This window comes from Phaethon lepturus, unplaced genomic scaffold, assembly GCF_000687285.1.
Source record: "Phaethon lepturus isolate BGI_N335 unplaced genomic scaffold, ASM68728v1 scaffold4269, whole genome shotgun sequence".
In the NCBI taxonomy this organism is placed as follows: domain Eukaryota; kingdom Metazoa; phylum Chordata; class Aves; order Phaethontiformes; family Phaethontidae; genus Phaethon; species Phaethon lepturus.
Window position 1 is genome coordinate 111,352 of NW_010562780.1, and position 13,261 is coordinate 124,612.

The window sequence follows — 13,261 nt, forward strand, 5'->3', positions numbered from 1 at the left end:
ACCCATGATCACTTGATTTGCATCTAGCGTCCTTCCCCACCAAGTTCCTGCTGTAGAAAGATCCTCTCACATGTCTTCTGTCTTGGCTAACCTGCTAATATTCCCATTCTCACCAACTACGTACCCTGTGCTGCCTTTCTTCCCTGACCACTTTGTTACCATCATCCCACTTTCTGTTTCTTGCTTCTGGCTTTGGTGTTTTTTCTTCCGGTTGTGTATTTTAATCCATCCTTCCCCACATGCCCCTTGATACTAAGCTACATCCTTGCCACCCCCTCCTCCTCATATCTAAACCTTCAGCTTTCTGTCCCTTTCATCCCTCCTGTCTGTTCTGCACTTTGGTAAATTCCAAGCCATCAGCTACATCCACCGTGGCCAGCCACGGCCACGGTCCTTTAGCCCCCTGCTCTCAGAAGCTGAGAGCAGGAACTGCACTGCAGAAGTGGTTCCACGGAGCTGGAGCGTGGATGATGCACTGGGAAGGTATAAAGGTAGCTATCAAATCAAAAATCTTGACTGAAAGTTATAAGACTTACAATTTGGTGAATACTTTAAAAGCTTCAAAAATGCATGAATTGGGGAAAAAGTCCACATTCTTGAAAAACTACTTAATTTTTAAATTCCCATTAAAATTCAGTGCAAAATAGACCACTGGCACGCAAACTCTTGGTTGAATCTACAATGGTAAAAAGGGTTTTACAATGGAAAATATCAGTTAATCTATATTCATAAACACTCATAGAACAGAATATACAAATTAAACATAAAGGAACAAAATTCCCAAATGAGCTTAAAAAATATTTTATGCCAGCAACATCAACACTAGGGTCTTGACATCTGCAGTTCGGTACTCTGTTACAGCTATACTTTTTAAAATAATTTTTTCCTTGATCATTCTAAGTCATTGCTGCTTCTTTACTTAATACCTATTTATGCCATTCTTGCACTGCCATACCCCAGAACTGACTATTTATTTAATTACACAAAATAATGTCACTGAACCACTATTATAAAAATCCAGGAATAGGTAAATAACATGCAAAAACTTACAGTCTAAGAGCATAGTTTCAGAATTTCAGATTTTCTAAAAAAACAAAAAAAACACCAGCAAAACTCAAAACAAACCAAAAAACCCAACTATACATGGAACACTGCCTCCACTGGTAAAAGTCACTAAAAATAACTAGTAAAATAAGACAAAGTTAAGACATTATTGAGAGGAAAAAGCAACTTTTCTAAGGAACAAATAATTGATTTACAGGCTTAAACCACTTTTAAACACTTTTAAAACAATCTTTTAAATTTAAAAACATGATAAGCCCCTATGAAAATACACATATATTGGACCATCATTTTTGTACATTACTGATGTATTTCTAAAACATACAAAAATGTTTTTCAAATTAAAGCTTACTATTAAAAATGCATTTGCAGTTATAACGCATGCTTTAGTTAAGATCAATGAAGTGAAACAAATATATATTTATAAAACCTTTTTTCCTGAGGGAATAATTCAAAAGTTGTATCCTGCCAGCAATGAAAAATTTTTCCTAATAACGTGCTGCTGCTTGATTACTTCACTCTTGGATACAGACGGATATAATCATAAATCTACTTTACAAGACACGAATGTGTTGAGTTTTTTTCCATGAGAAGTCTTTTGCATTCTTGGATCAAATTTCAAGACAGGGAGCAAAAATAAAGTGCTGTTGTTTTTATATCCGCAACACACTTGCCTTCAAAAAAAAGGGAAAGAAAAATTCACACCACCAAAAAAAACATTTTCTCTTAAATACTTCGTCTTCAGCAGCACGACCCATACCAAAAGCTAATGTTGGGGTACTGTGATTTTGAGTGAGATCCTGCAAAGCTAAGAAGTACTGGAAATGACAGCCTTGTCTCTCTTGCAAAGCCAAAACAAGCACAAAACATGAGAAAGTCATTATCCTGTATGACCAGTCATGCTGATTTCCGAAGAGTCTTGAATATCTGAGATAAAATACCCCAAGATGTTTCCCCAAACCCATCCAGACTGTATTCGGAGACTACTGATATTCGGCAAAGAATGCGTTTCTGGTGTTTTGCTCAAATCCAGATGCACTAGATTTGCAGCAGATACTTAAGACAAGAAGCAGACAGTCTAATGATGAAGTCAGTCAGCCCATCTTAGGCACTTAATTGAGCCTAACATGTAGTTGCTAATTAATAAAGCAGTTCTATCCCGTAACTAGGAAACTTAGACAATCATTTTCAGAGGCTACATCTGAACTTACAGCGGTGTGAATTGGCTTTCTACATAGTCAGACTAGATCTCTCTAACTAACACATGCAACAGCCATTTATGTATTTACCTTTGTTAATTTTTAAAGTCAAATATAGCCCGCATTAAACAGACAATAAAGCTTGTCAAAGGCCTGGGACATCCTCTGTTACCTCTTCCACAGTCCCATGGAACTGGATCAGCATCTCATGGAAATGATCAATTGTTTCCCAAGGTAAAAATCAACCAAAGCCACATATCAACCTACAGAAAGTTACAACAAATGTAAAGAAACTCCAGGTATCAACTTGATTGCCTTCCTCCTTCATAGCCTGAGTTTTCATGAGTTAGAAGACCACTCCGCATGCAATTAGTAAATATCTTCAGCACACTGTTATTGCCAAAAACATCTGGCTCCTGTTACAGATGTGATGGGTCATATCGTTAATCAAGAAAGTACTTCTATGCTCAACAAAAAAGAAAAAAAAAAGATGCAAAACATTTTATCATGTCAGAAAAATAATTCAGTGTATAAACAATGTATGTTTAAATCATTCTAGTCAAGTTGCTAACTAGCCACATAAAGAGAAAACACGAGTACCCTGGCTTGACAGACAGCCCTCGCATCTAAGCGGCAAGCAGAAAATTCAAAAGCTACCTATTACCTATTTATACAGAAAGCTTCACAAAAATGCTCATTATCTACTTGCTCTCAAATCAACCCGCTTCAGAAGCCTACAGTTAAGAACTTAAATCCTTGCAGAACGAGGTCTGTGTTTTACCATTTATGCAGTTCAAGGACAGGCTGGCTCACACGGTATGTGGGAAGAATGCACCGCATTTCTGTGAAGATTTTATTTTGTAGAGAAAATATATAATTGCATTGGATTTGAGTTCCCTGCTGGCACATGTCCTAAGCACTGAATGATAACATACTGTAAAACTCTAAAGTTCAAGTAAAGTCTAGTACTCCACACAAGTGACATTTTATATGTATAATACTCATATTTTGGGTACAAACCTGGCACACCTGCCTGTGATCCCTATAGCTTCCACAGCTTCAGCCAGTCTCTCAGATCATTCCCTCAATTCAATATTTATTTGGCATTTTAACATAATTATGAGATACAAAATTGCTTTTCTATATCTTAATTAAATTTCTAAGTAACAGAAAAAAAGGTCTATGAAGCTTTACCAAGCACTAGGCTTTCGGATCTAGACAACGGACAACCTGGGCTTATCCAGCACACACTGAAAATAAACGTTTATTCTTCTCTTTTGTGTTTAGAAGATGAGAACATTGCATACTCTTTCTACACAAAATGAACAGTTTGGCATTTTATTTTGAAACAAACCCTTTAGTTTAAAAATCATTCTTAAAGTGGTAGTTACATTGTGAGCACAGCACAGGTTGCAATGCTAATTGATATTTGCAAACAAGAAACACAGAGATAATTAGGCAAGGAAGTAGTGAACTCATAAAATACTATTTTGATTGTTAAGGACACTAATATTAAACTAAATGTAGTGAATAGGAAAATCCATTTGACCTCTTTCTTAGTTATTATTGCAAAGTTGTTTCTTTACAAGAGTTTGAAAATTCACAATTATTTTTCATTTTGCAAAGGCATGATTTGTCAGTGGCTGATTACTAAAAATTATCCCAATATGTTCTTTCTACCTGGGTGCAAGATGAATTTTCTGTGGACTGTTTAAAATATAAGATGAGTTTTTTATTCAGACATTTATTTAGAAAAGAGGTTTTTATTTGATTTTATGGATTGTGGTTTCTTTTTATTTAAGAGTACAGTTCATACATACACTCTTTTATAAGAAAGTATTGCATTTGTGTTCATTGATGGCTCAAGAAGGTTTCTCAAAAGATATATTTGCAAAAGACCTTCCACCACAAAAACAACCGGGCCCATTTGTATTTTTCACAAGGTGGACTTCCTACCTGAGTTATCTCAGTGTTGTTAAAAGGCTTAATAAACTACTGAGAGCAAAGATTACTTGTCTTGCCAACGGAAGCTTGAAGCCAAAAATCACGACCTATCCAGTCAAGTAACAAATTGAGGATTTGTGAATGTTTCTAAACCTTTTAATATGGACACAAGGAACATAACAAGGAAGCTGTTCTAAGTTTCCCAAATCTCTAGGGAATCTGCTCATGAGACTCCCTGAGCCAACGTTACTTAGTTCCTTCAGTCAAACACTTGAGAGTGTTGCAGAGTTCACCAACCTTTTCAGCTGGATGCTTATTTTTATCTCAGAGACTGTCTAAAATGTTATTCTGAGGATGTGTAAGTCTTATTGTAAGCATGTGAATCCAAGAATATATATGGTTCACAAAGGGTTGGCCCTCAGAAGCATGTTCTGCAAGGTCTTCAGAAAGAGTTTTGAGAGCTAAAGAACCTTGAGAGACTTAGAGATGTAAAATACTATGCAAGATTCATGGACTTCCATTAATTTGAAAAGTTCCTTTAAAAGGTTTATTAAAGATATTTTCCTGAAGATACAAGAAAAAGTGGTCAGCACTACCAAGAACTTCAAATCAGCAGGCAAACACTTTAATTGATTTTTGATACCATGGTATGTAAGGATTTAAGAAAAAATTTATTGTCTTAGGGCTATCTCCGAGTACTAATTTTGATGACTTTGATTACTCTCTTGAGTGGAAGATAATTCTGTAGATGGATGGATGGAGATCTCTTTTTTGAAATTTAGAGCTTCTTTGTATAAATTTATTATTTGTATTTAATTCCAAATCAATATTGACCCTAATTTGTGTAAACAGTTTTATTTGAGTTCCTGTTTAATATAGTTAACACTATTTTAGCTTTGGCATGATCTCTTGATAATATTTTTGTGCAGCATATGATGAAATTTACAAAATGCAAGCTACCTCAAAAAGTCACACGGGCTTGTAATTTGGGAGACATGGATACATAGCTATCCTGTACACTAAAAGCCTCACCAGCTCTTAGTAACTTTTCTGCTGTTCTGAAGGAATTCCTAGCACTTCAAGTATGCCATGTTGTTCTTCAGCCTAATACAATTTTTCTTTCCTGTGGGTTTTTTTGGTTTAGTTTGATTGCCTTTTACGGAGAAGTGGGAGAAGGTATTTTAAAAAGCCCACATAGACAAAATAGCTTTCAGCTGGTGTGTCAGTTGGGTTTTTTGGTTTGTTTTTTTTTTTTTCCCTGTGGACATTTAAAATCAAGTGAGTAGGTGTTAATTGCAAAAGAAGGTAATATTTTCATTTTGGTCTCTTTTGGTATTTTTCCCCTGACAATTTTTTAAAAGATTCAATTGAATATTTTTATCTTAATATTCGTTAGACTGATTTATGAAAAAATTATAATTCAAAACCAAAGCTGAAAATAAATTCTCCTCAAACCCCAGGGTGTTTCCACACTGCCAGTAGATAGGAATTTTAACAAGGATAAGCAAATCAGAAAGAAGTGTATAGCTGTGAAATAGCAGCCCATGCCTTAGCAGTCCCATGGATACAATGCCTGGTGAGGTATCAGTGCCCTGGTAGCACCCGCTGCAAATGCGGTGACCAAAATGGGCTATACCCAGAGAGACTTATTTGAACATACATTTTCTCTTACTGTGAGGAAAGAAGAAAGGCATTTCTGCTCAGATATAGAAGGTAATACATGCTGTTTATAAACATGCTGACAGAAACAAAAGTAACTGGGAGGAAAGCTTCTAGTTATCCACAGGACCACAGGAATGGGAAGGGAGAAAGACAGTGAGCCTTTCTGTTGATTGTCCAGCAAACACACAGAGAGTCAATCATGCAGACCTGCACAAGGCACTGAGAAATCACAAGAAGATTATATCTCATAATCAAAGTTATGATTTCATTTTCATGAAAACTGGGGGACATAATTGATCTCAAATATTACAATAGAAAGGAAAGTCTGAGGAGGAAAAAATACCCCTCTTGGTTGTCCTGAGCTTCAGGACTGGAGAAGGAAATACAGCAGATGAAATTCTCTGGATCGTGATTAAAGAGAAAAGCACTTCAGCAATACCATGATGGGTACCTACTCCAGAGCACCAAATTAGGAAGGTCAGCCTGGTGAGATTATTTTTTTTTTTATAAGCATTCATCAGAATCCTCCATTATGCTGCATTTGAAGATAATGAGAAGTTTTAAAGGCTTTAATTTCTCTGGTTCAGAGGGGAATATTACAGGAAGAATCCTTGAAGTGCACAGGAAGAGATCACTGACACTAGGAAAGCAACCAGTAAAGGACCCTTGGAGTTTTGCTTCCCACCAGTAGAGAGGGAATAGTTAAAAATGTGAAAGTGAATAAACTTTGTGATCTTTAAAAAGGAGAGGAAGCTGAGCAGAAGAAAAACCCAAAACCTTTCTGCAAAAAAACTTAACAAAAAACCCAAACCAAAAAAATGCCCAGCCATCAAAAACCAAACCAAAACAAAAACAAAACACCCCAACCGTAGAGAAAATGAGGAAGTAGCCATGACAGCAAAAAGAGTCCAGCAATCATGGAAGCTTTTGAAGAAATAATACCAACATCAGAAGCAGAACCAGCCCAATACAGAGGGAGGAGAAATGCAAAGACTGACCAGCTAAGTCATAAATGTTTCATTTTCTAGAAGAAGGTGAACAGTCAATGGAAAGTTGCCTATGAGTGAGTAACTTACAGTGATAGAGTACCAGGAAGCATACAAGACAAAATTAGAAACTCGTGAAATTTAATACTAACAGCAAAGTATGCAAAAACAATTGAGATCATTCTGCAAATATTTAGTCCCTAATACTTAGTATCTAGTACCAAGTACTTGCCATTCTAGAACACTATGGCAATAGTCTGTTCCCATTTGGCGCTATCAGCAAACAACAGGGCAGCTAAGTTGGTTTTTTTTTATACAAGTTCTCCTAAAAATAAACTCAAGTAAAACTCATAACAACAAGTTAATGTCTGTAGCAGAAAAATTACATGTTACGCCAAAGCAGGGAGAGATCACACTGTCTACATATAGTATACACTAGGCTAATTCACTTCATCCTGGAGTACTTCCAGACCTATCTGAAGCTATCTCATTGCCAGAAACAATTATTTCTTGAGAATTAGTGGAAGATGGATGAAGTTTCACAAAACTGGGAAAGGGCAAATACAGCACATATTTTTAAAGGAAAGGGGATGGGAAGAGTGGCTAGAAATTACAGACCAGTCAACTTAGCATCAATTCCTGAAAAAATGCTAAAAAAAAACAAATCACCTTCAAGATCGTGAAAGAAGAGACAAGACCTAAAAAAATCAAATGTCAGCAATAAATTAACCCAATTTCATTTCCTACCACTGCAGTAAGATAGGTAACGAACAGCAGATGTCAAATATCTTCAGTTGGTCAGGAGTTTTGTTTATGAGCATGCCATGTTAGTCACATCAGAAAAAGTGTCTAAATAAAACTAGCATAAGGTGAAAAGCTATTCAGAAAATGATATTTTAAACAGCTAAAATTGGTTAACAAGAAACCCTGAAGTTTTCATTAAGCAGGATCTGTCATGTTTGTCTGGGATATGGTAATAGTCAACAGTCACATTACTGTTTTAGATAATAAAACAGAAACGTATTAGATTTGTAGGTGAGTTGACCCCAAGGAGAAAGGAATGCCTAGCTATAGGAGACCAGGACTGGACTTCAAAGATATCCTGACAAACTGGAAAAATGAACTGGAAAAAAGAGGATCCAGTTCAGAGTGGACAAGGACATGGCTTCACACTCAGACCAGGATAAACAAGTGTAGAAATAGGGAAAGGAAGTCAACCAGTTAAGGGCTGAGGCAGAAGATGATGGGGTGGATATAATCTATCACAGTGGTAATAGGAGAGGATAGCATACGAGCCTGGCTGCTGTCTTGAATACTTGCACTTGAGGAGTTAGCAGGGTTGGCCAGAGGCCAGGCTCAGTTGCCTTGTCTACTGCTTGCCACCAAATACCTCCACAGGTCAAACTGGTGGAGAACTTAAGGTTTTGTTGTTGTTTGGTTTTGCTTTACTCTGCATCATGCTTTGTCTTCTGGGGACCTTTGCATCTAACAAACACCCTGATGTGACAGTGACCTTGACGACAGCTCAGTCTCTCAGGTTCTCTCCTTGCAGCACACAGTTTAATTTTCAGAGTGGAATATTTAGCTTAAAGTTATGGGGGAGAGATGAGTTAAATTTAATGACCAGAGAGATATAGATGGTCTGGTTTAATAGTCCTTTATAACTCTACAGCCTATTACACAAAAAAGTCAAATGCTCTCAAGAGAGACCAAAACTGGACCAGGGGATGTGGGGCTAGTGTGATTTTTTTTTAGTTCTCCCAATTCCATGCTATTGCAAAGGCTAGAGACATGCTGCTGTATGCCATTGTCCACAGCACAGCCTTGAATCTCTGCAACGCAGGGTGTCGCAGCTCTGTACTTCTCAATCCCAACCCTACTTCATCTTGTTCATCTACTTATGCCAAGATGTGCAAGAGGTCTCTGGAAGGCAGTTTACGACTGTCTACCACAGTGAGTAGCTTGAAGAAGAAACAGGGGTTTACCTTCTTTATGCAGATATAAACAACTTATTAAGTGTGAGAGAGAGTACAAGGCTTTGATCTTAACCAAAGTTTTTCTCCAGTCTTATCTTTTAAACTCCACGCAGAGCTAAGGCTGACCATTGTTTCTTCCCAACCTGAGCAGCACCTTGTTTTCCTCATATCCCTAATGCTGTTTAAATTCCACCTCTGTTCTGATTGCTGCTCAAACCCATTTTCTCCAATGCTTGTCTCCAGATTCTGCTCTCAGTATACTCTTATTCTCCTCTAAACTCTGCTAAAAGAAATTAGTTTCACACATGGATCTCTTAAAATACGTTAACTAACACAGCTGTAATATTTGAGAGCACAAAACCTCTTTCATGACTTATTCTATTATACAATCTTTAGGATTAATTCTTATAGTGAAAAAACTACTTTTCAAAACATTACTTTTACAAACAGTGTTATCAACTACTTAGATATAAGATTTTAAAGATCTTTGTTATTCTCAACACACTGCATAATCCCCAAGGAACTTGCAATCGTCAGTCCTTCCTCTCACTTTCTCCTGTGATCTTTTAGCAATTTTAGTGAGGACCTTATTCTAAATACAGATTATTGCCCCCCCGCCCCAATGAAGGAGAAGGCTGATGTCCTTCCCCGATTCAGAAAGCAAAATGCATCAGTATGATGATGCAGAGATAACATATAAAATAATCACAACTGTACATTTATTATAACACATATTATTATAACTATAACTATATTATGCTAAACAAACATATTCTTGTCCTATGTACATGGGTTTGATCATTTTTTCCCAATATGCAAAAATAAAAGTAACAGAATCATATTCCATTCTGAATTTATTAAAGCTACTAATAATCACACAATTCAGGGGATTGAGGACACATAGTCATCTGCCAAAGAGAAATAATACATAGGAATGATTATTTGTTTCCTAAAGTAAATTTCTAAATTCTTTATCCATGACTTCTCCAAAATGCAAAAGAGTCATAATGCAATCGGAATATTATTGTTACTTTTCAGAAACACATTTACATTTTTATGTGTGCTTTCAAAATAGAGGTTTCTCTTTAAAAATTCATGCCACATAGCATCATTAATGTAAAATTATTTGACACATGAGCTTTCAAAGTATAAACATAACTGAAACATAGACTTACAAGCAAAATGGTTCCTTATTCCCTCCTTAAGCTGCACATTTGCTAAAATTAATACTTTACGTTCACAGGACACAATGTCTCCACTCAAACTGTACAGTTAAAGAAATCTGTTTATAAAAAGATATATTAAAAAAATATAAAAATACATCCAAAACCTCAGCACTGTACAGTAATTTGTTTACCTGTCCCTGAATGTAATGTATGGAGCAGAAACTGAAGAAATCCAGCAAACATAGCAGTATCAGCAAGAGAATGGTTAAAAAAGCACAACTGGCATCTAGTAGGTTGCTGAATTCCAGCCTGCAACTGTGGCAAAACTGTAATGAAAGCAAAAATCCACTTCAGTGTGAAGGAGACGATATAAAAGAAGCCCCTAAGGTCCTTGCGTTCTGTTTCTAAGCCAAATTATTCTGCAGCATCCAACATTCAACACCGGTGACACCAAACAGGGCTACAAGAGCTCTTGTCATCAAAACAAATCTCTGCAGTGTAGTGCAAGCATCGATTACTGCATTAGTTCATACACACTCACTGCAATGACAAGGGGTTTCAGTCTCTAGAAGGAGTTAATGATCTTAGGAATCCAGAATTAACAATCCTCAGCAAACAAGATGGGAAAAAAAAAAAGCTCCTTCCTCTCTGGATAGAACAGGAAAGAAGTTTCTTAGTGCTTTAAAGCCAATAGCAGACACAAGCTCAGGTACCTAAGTAATCAATACTGCTGCTGCAGTTATTATTCATATTCAGCAGTGGTGCGCTGAACAAGTTTTAATGAACTGTATAAATGAAGTGATTGCATAAAGCAAATGTGGCTGTTTTAAGTTATGTAAAACTTCCCAAGCTGTAGATTTATTTCTAGCACACTGAAAACACAATAGGCCTTGAAAAAACTTATCACTTTTTACAAATTAATGGGATGATTTAATACTTTTCTTACATGATAGATGTGTGCATGGAAATGTAGTTTTATATAAGAAAAATATATTCTACATAAAAAAATGGAAATAACATTTTGTATTCCAAATCACATATTCAAGATAAAGGAGAAAAGCAGAACGTATATACCAGCATATTTGGGAAAGACAGATTATTAGAAAATTACAGCTAATAAAATTTGCTAAAGAATTTAATCTAGTTTAATCATATCCAAACCATACAACAATAAAACTATTTCTTTGGCAGAGACAGTCTTCCTCTGCAAAAATATATGTTTCTCTGCAGCACATCTAGATACTGCAGGACTTCAAAAATACTAAAAAGCTGCCTGCTTAGAAACTAAAATGTGAGAAAACAAAGCAAACAGAGAAGCTTATAAAATACAAATAATTAAGCTAATGAGAGCTTACAGTTCTTACATCTTTAATAGACCTATAGATCTTTTATAGACCTATTAGTAATAATGAAAATACACTTTTAATCAAACTGTTTCCCTGTAATTCTGGATCATATGATCAAAACCAAGGTACTGAATGCTGCCTTTCACACACTCTCATCTATCAGTCAACAGCAAAAGCCATGGCTGACATCCCTAGCCACTGCTGACTTTCAGCGTCCCCAGTGGCACAGCATTAGCAGAAAGACAACACGACTGTATACATCTGCTTTTTTTTCACTGACATGTCCTCCTTAGGAGAGGATTCTTTGGAAGAGGACAATGTGCAGGTTTCATATACTCCAAGAGACACTGATCACCTGAACATCTACTGACCAGGGAACATACACCCAGCTTTCTCCTAAGCTGGAGAAAAATCTTGCAAAAGGGACAAAAGACAGCCTATGCCAAGCGCCCGGTGCTTCCGCAGCACATCCACTCTCCCACTGACCCTTCTGCACTACTCCTTGATGGACCTCCTCCTGATCTGCCAGCGCTGGTGCTGAGGGCTTTGCTTCACTTTCAGAATATACCTCACTTGGATCCTGAACGCTCATCTCACCTTGCAGCACCTACTAAAGGCAGCAGAGCATTTTGCCACAACCCAGTTCAACAGATGAAAAATACTTACTCGCTACAACCTCAGAACATTTAAATGAGACTGCTCTATATGGGGCTTGTTTTCTGAGTTTTTTTAAATGTTCCTGTCATTCCCATGGCATGTGTTTGTGAAAAAAATAATAAACTGTTCTCACAAATGTATTTCAAAATGTTGTGCCCCACGGTGTTGTTGAAGCTCTGTCTCCCATTCCCCTACATGCCAGATAAGCACAACCTCTCTCTGCTCCTTGATCCCCACCTCAGGCAGCCCTCAACACCAGTTTTACCCATTGCTCCCCCTAGCCATAAGATCTGCCCAAGCCCTGCTTAAGCAGCCCTGTCGAACAGCTTCAGCTTTAGATGGCAGAGGTGTCTGCAAGTATTTGCTGAAAAGTAAGGGAAAAGGGGAGAAACAGCAGAGCGTTATAAGGTCAGAAAGGGCACTTGGCAGAAACGGACAGTGCCACCAACTCCAGTGTACACTGCACATCCCCAAGGGTGGTTTTTATTCCTCCCAGTCCCGGTCAATAGAGCCTTTCTGGCTGCCCCAAAGGCCCGTCTGACAGTTTTAGAATCAAACGCTGATAGGGGATTTATTTATTTTTACATCCATTAATAGTAGCAAGGCAGTAGGAAACTAACTCGAAATCTGGTTACCATTCCATTGTCCTAGTAAAAATATATAATTAAATTACAGCACACTTTCAACCTTTGCTTTGGATAACATTGCCTGTGTAAAAAAATAGGACGTTTTTACCATTGCAAATTATTTTATTGCCTCTGTCCTCTGAGGCACACCACACTGTGCTAAAATCTGTCTGATCCACTTCAAAAGGTCCTGGCTATTGTGGGATATTCACAGTGACTGGACAAGGCAAACACCACACCCCTCTTCAAGGAGGGCAAGAAAAAGGACCTGGGAAACTATGGACTGGGAAGGCTAACCCGAGTCCCTGGAAGGTTATGGAGCAAATCCTTCTGGAAAGCAGTCCTGAGCACATGAAGGCCACAAAGGTGACTGGGAACCATCGGCATACCTTTATCAAAGGCAAGTCATTCCTTACCAATATGATTTCTGGATCTGCAGATGAGGGAGGAGCAGCAGATGATGTTTAACATAACTGTAGCAAGGCTTTCAACCAAGTCTCTCACAATATCCTTGTAGCTGAATCAGAGACATGGATTGATTGGTGAACTACAAGGTGGGTGGAAAACTGACATAACCACTTGACTCAAGTGGATGGCCAAAGGACTGAAATTCAACTGGTGGTGAAATGTTAGATAC

The 13,261-nt window shown here is 37.4% G+C and overlaps 1 protein-coding gene across 1 annotated transcript in view; it reads right to left on the bottom strand.

The window, feature by feature from the left end:
- The window catches only part of LOC104626465 (regulating synaptic membrane exocytosis protein 1-like), a gene marked incomplete at its 3' end in the record, with an annotated part of 211,901 nt that overhangs the window by 107,439 nt on the left and 91,201 nt on the right, over nucleotides 1-13,261 (bottom strand). The window lies entirely within an intron of this gene.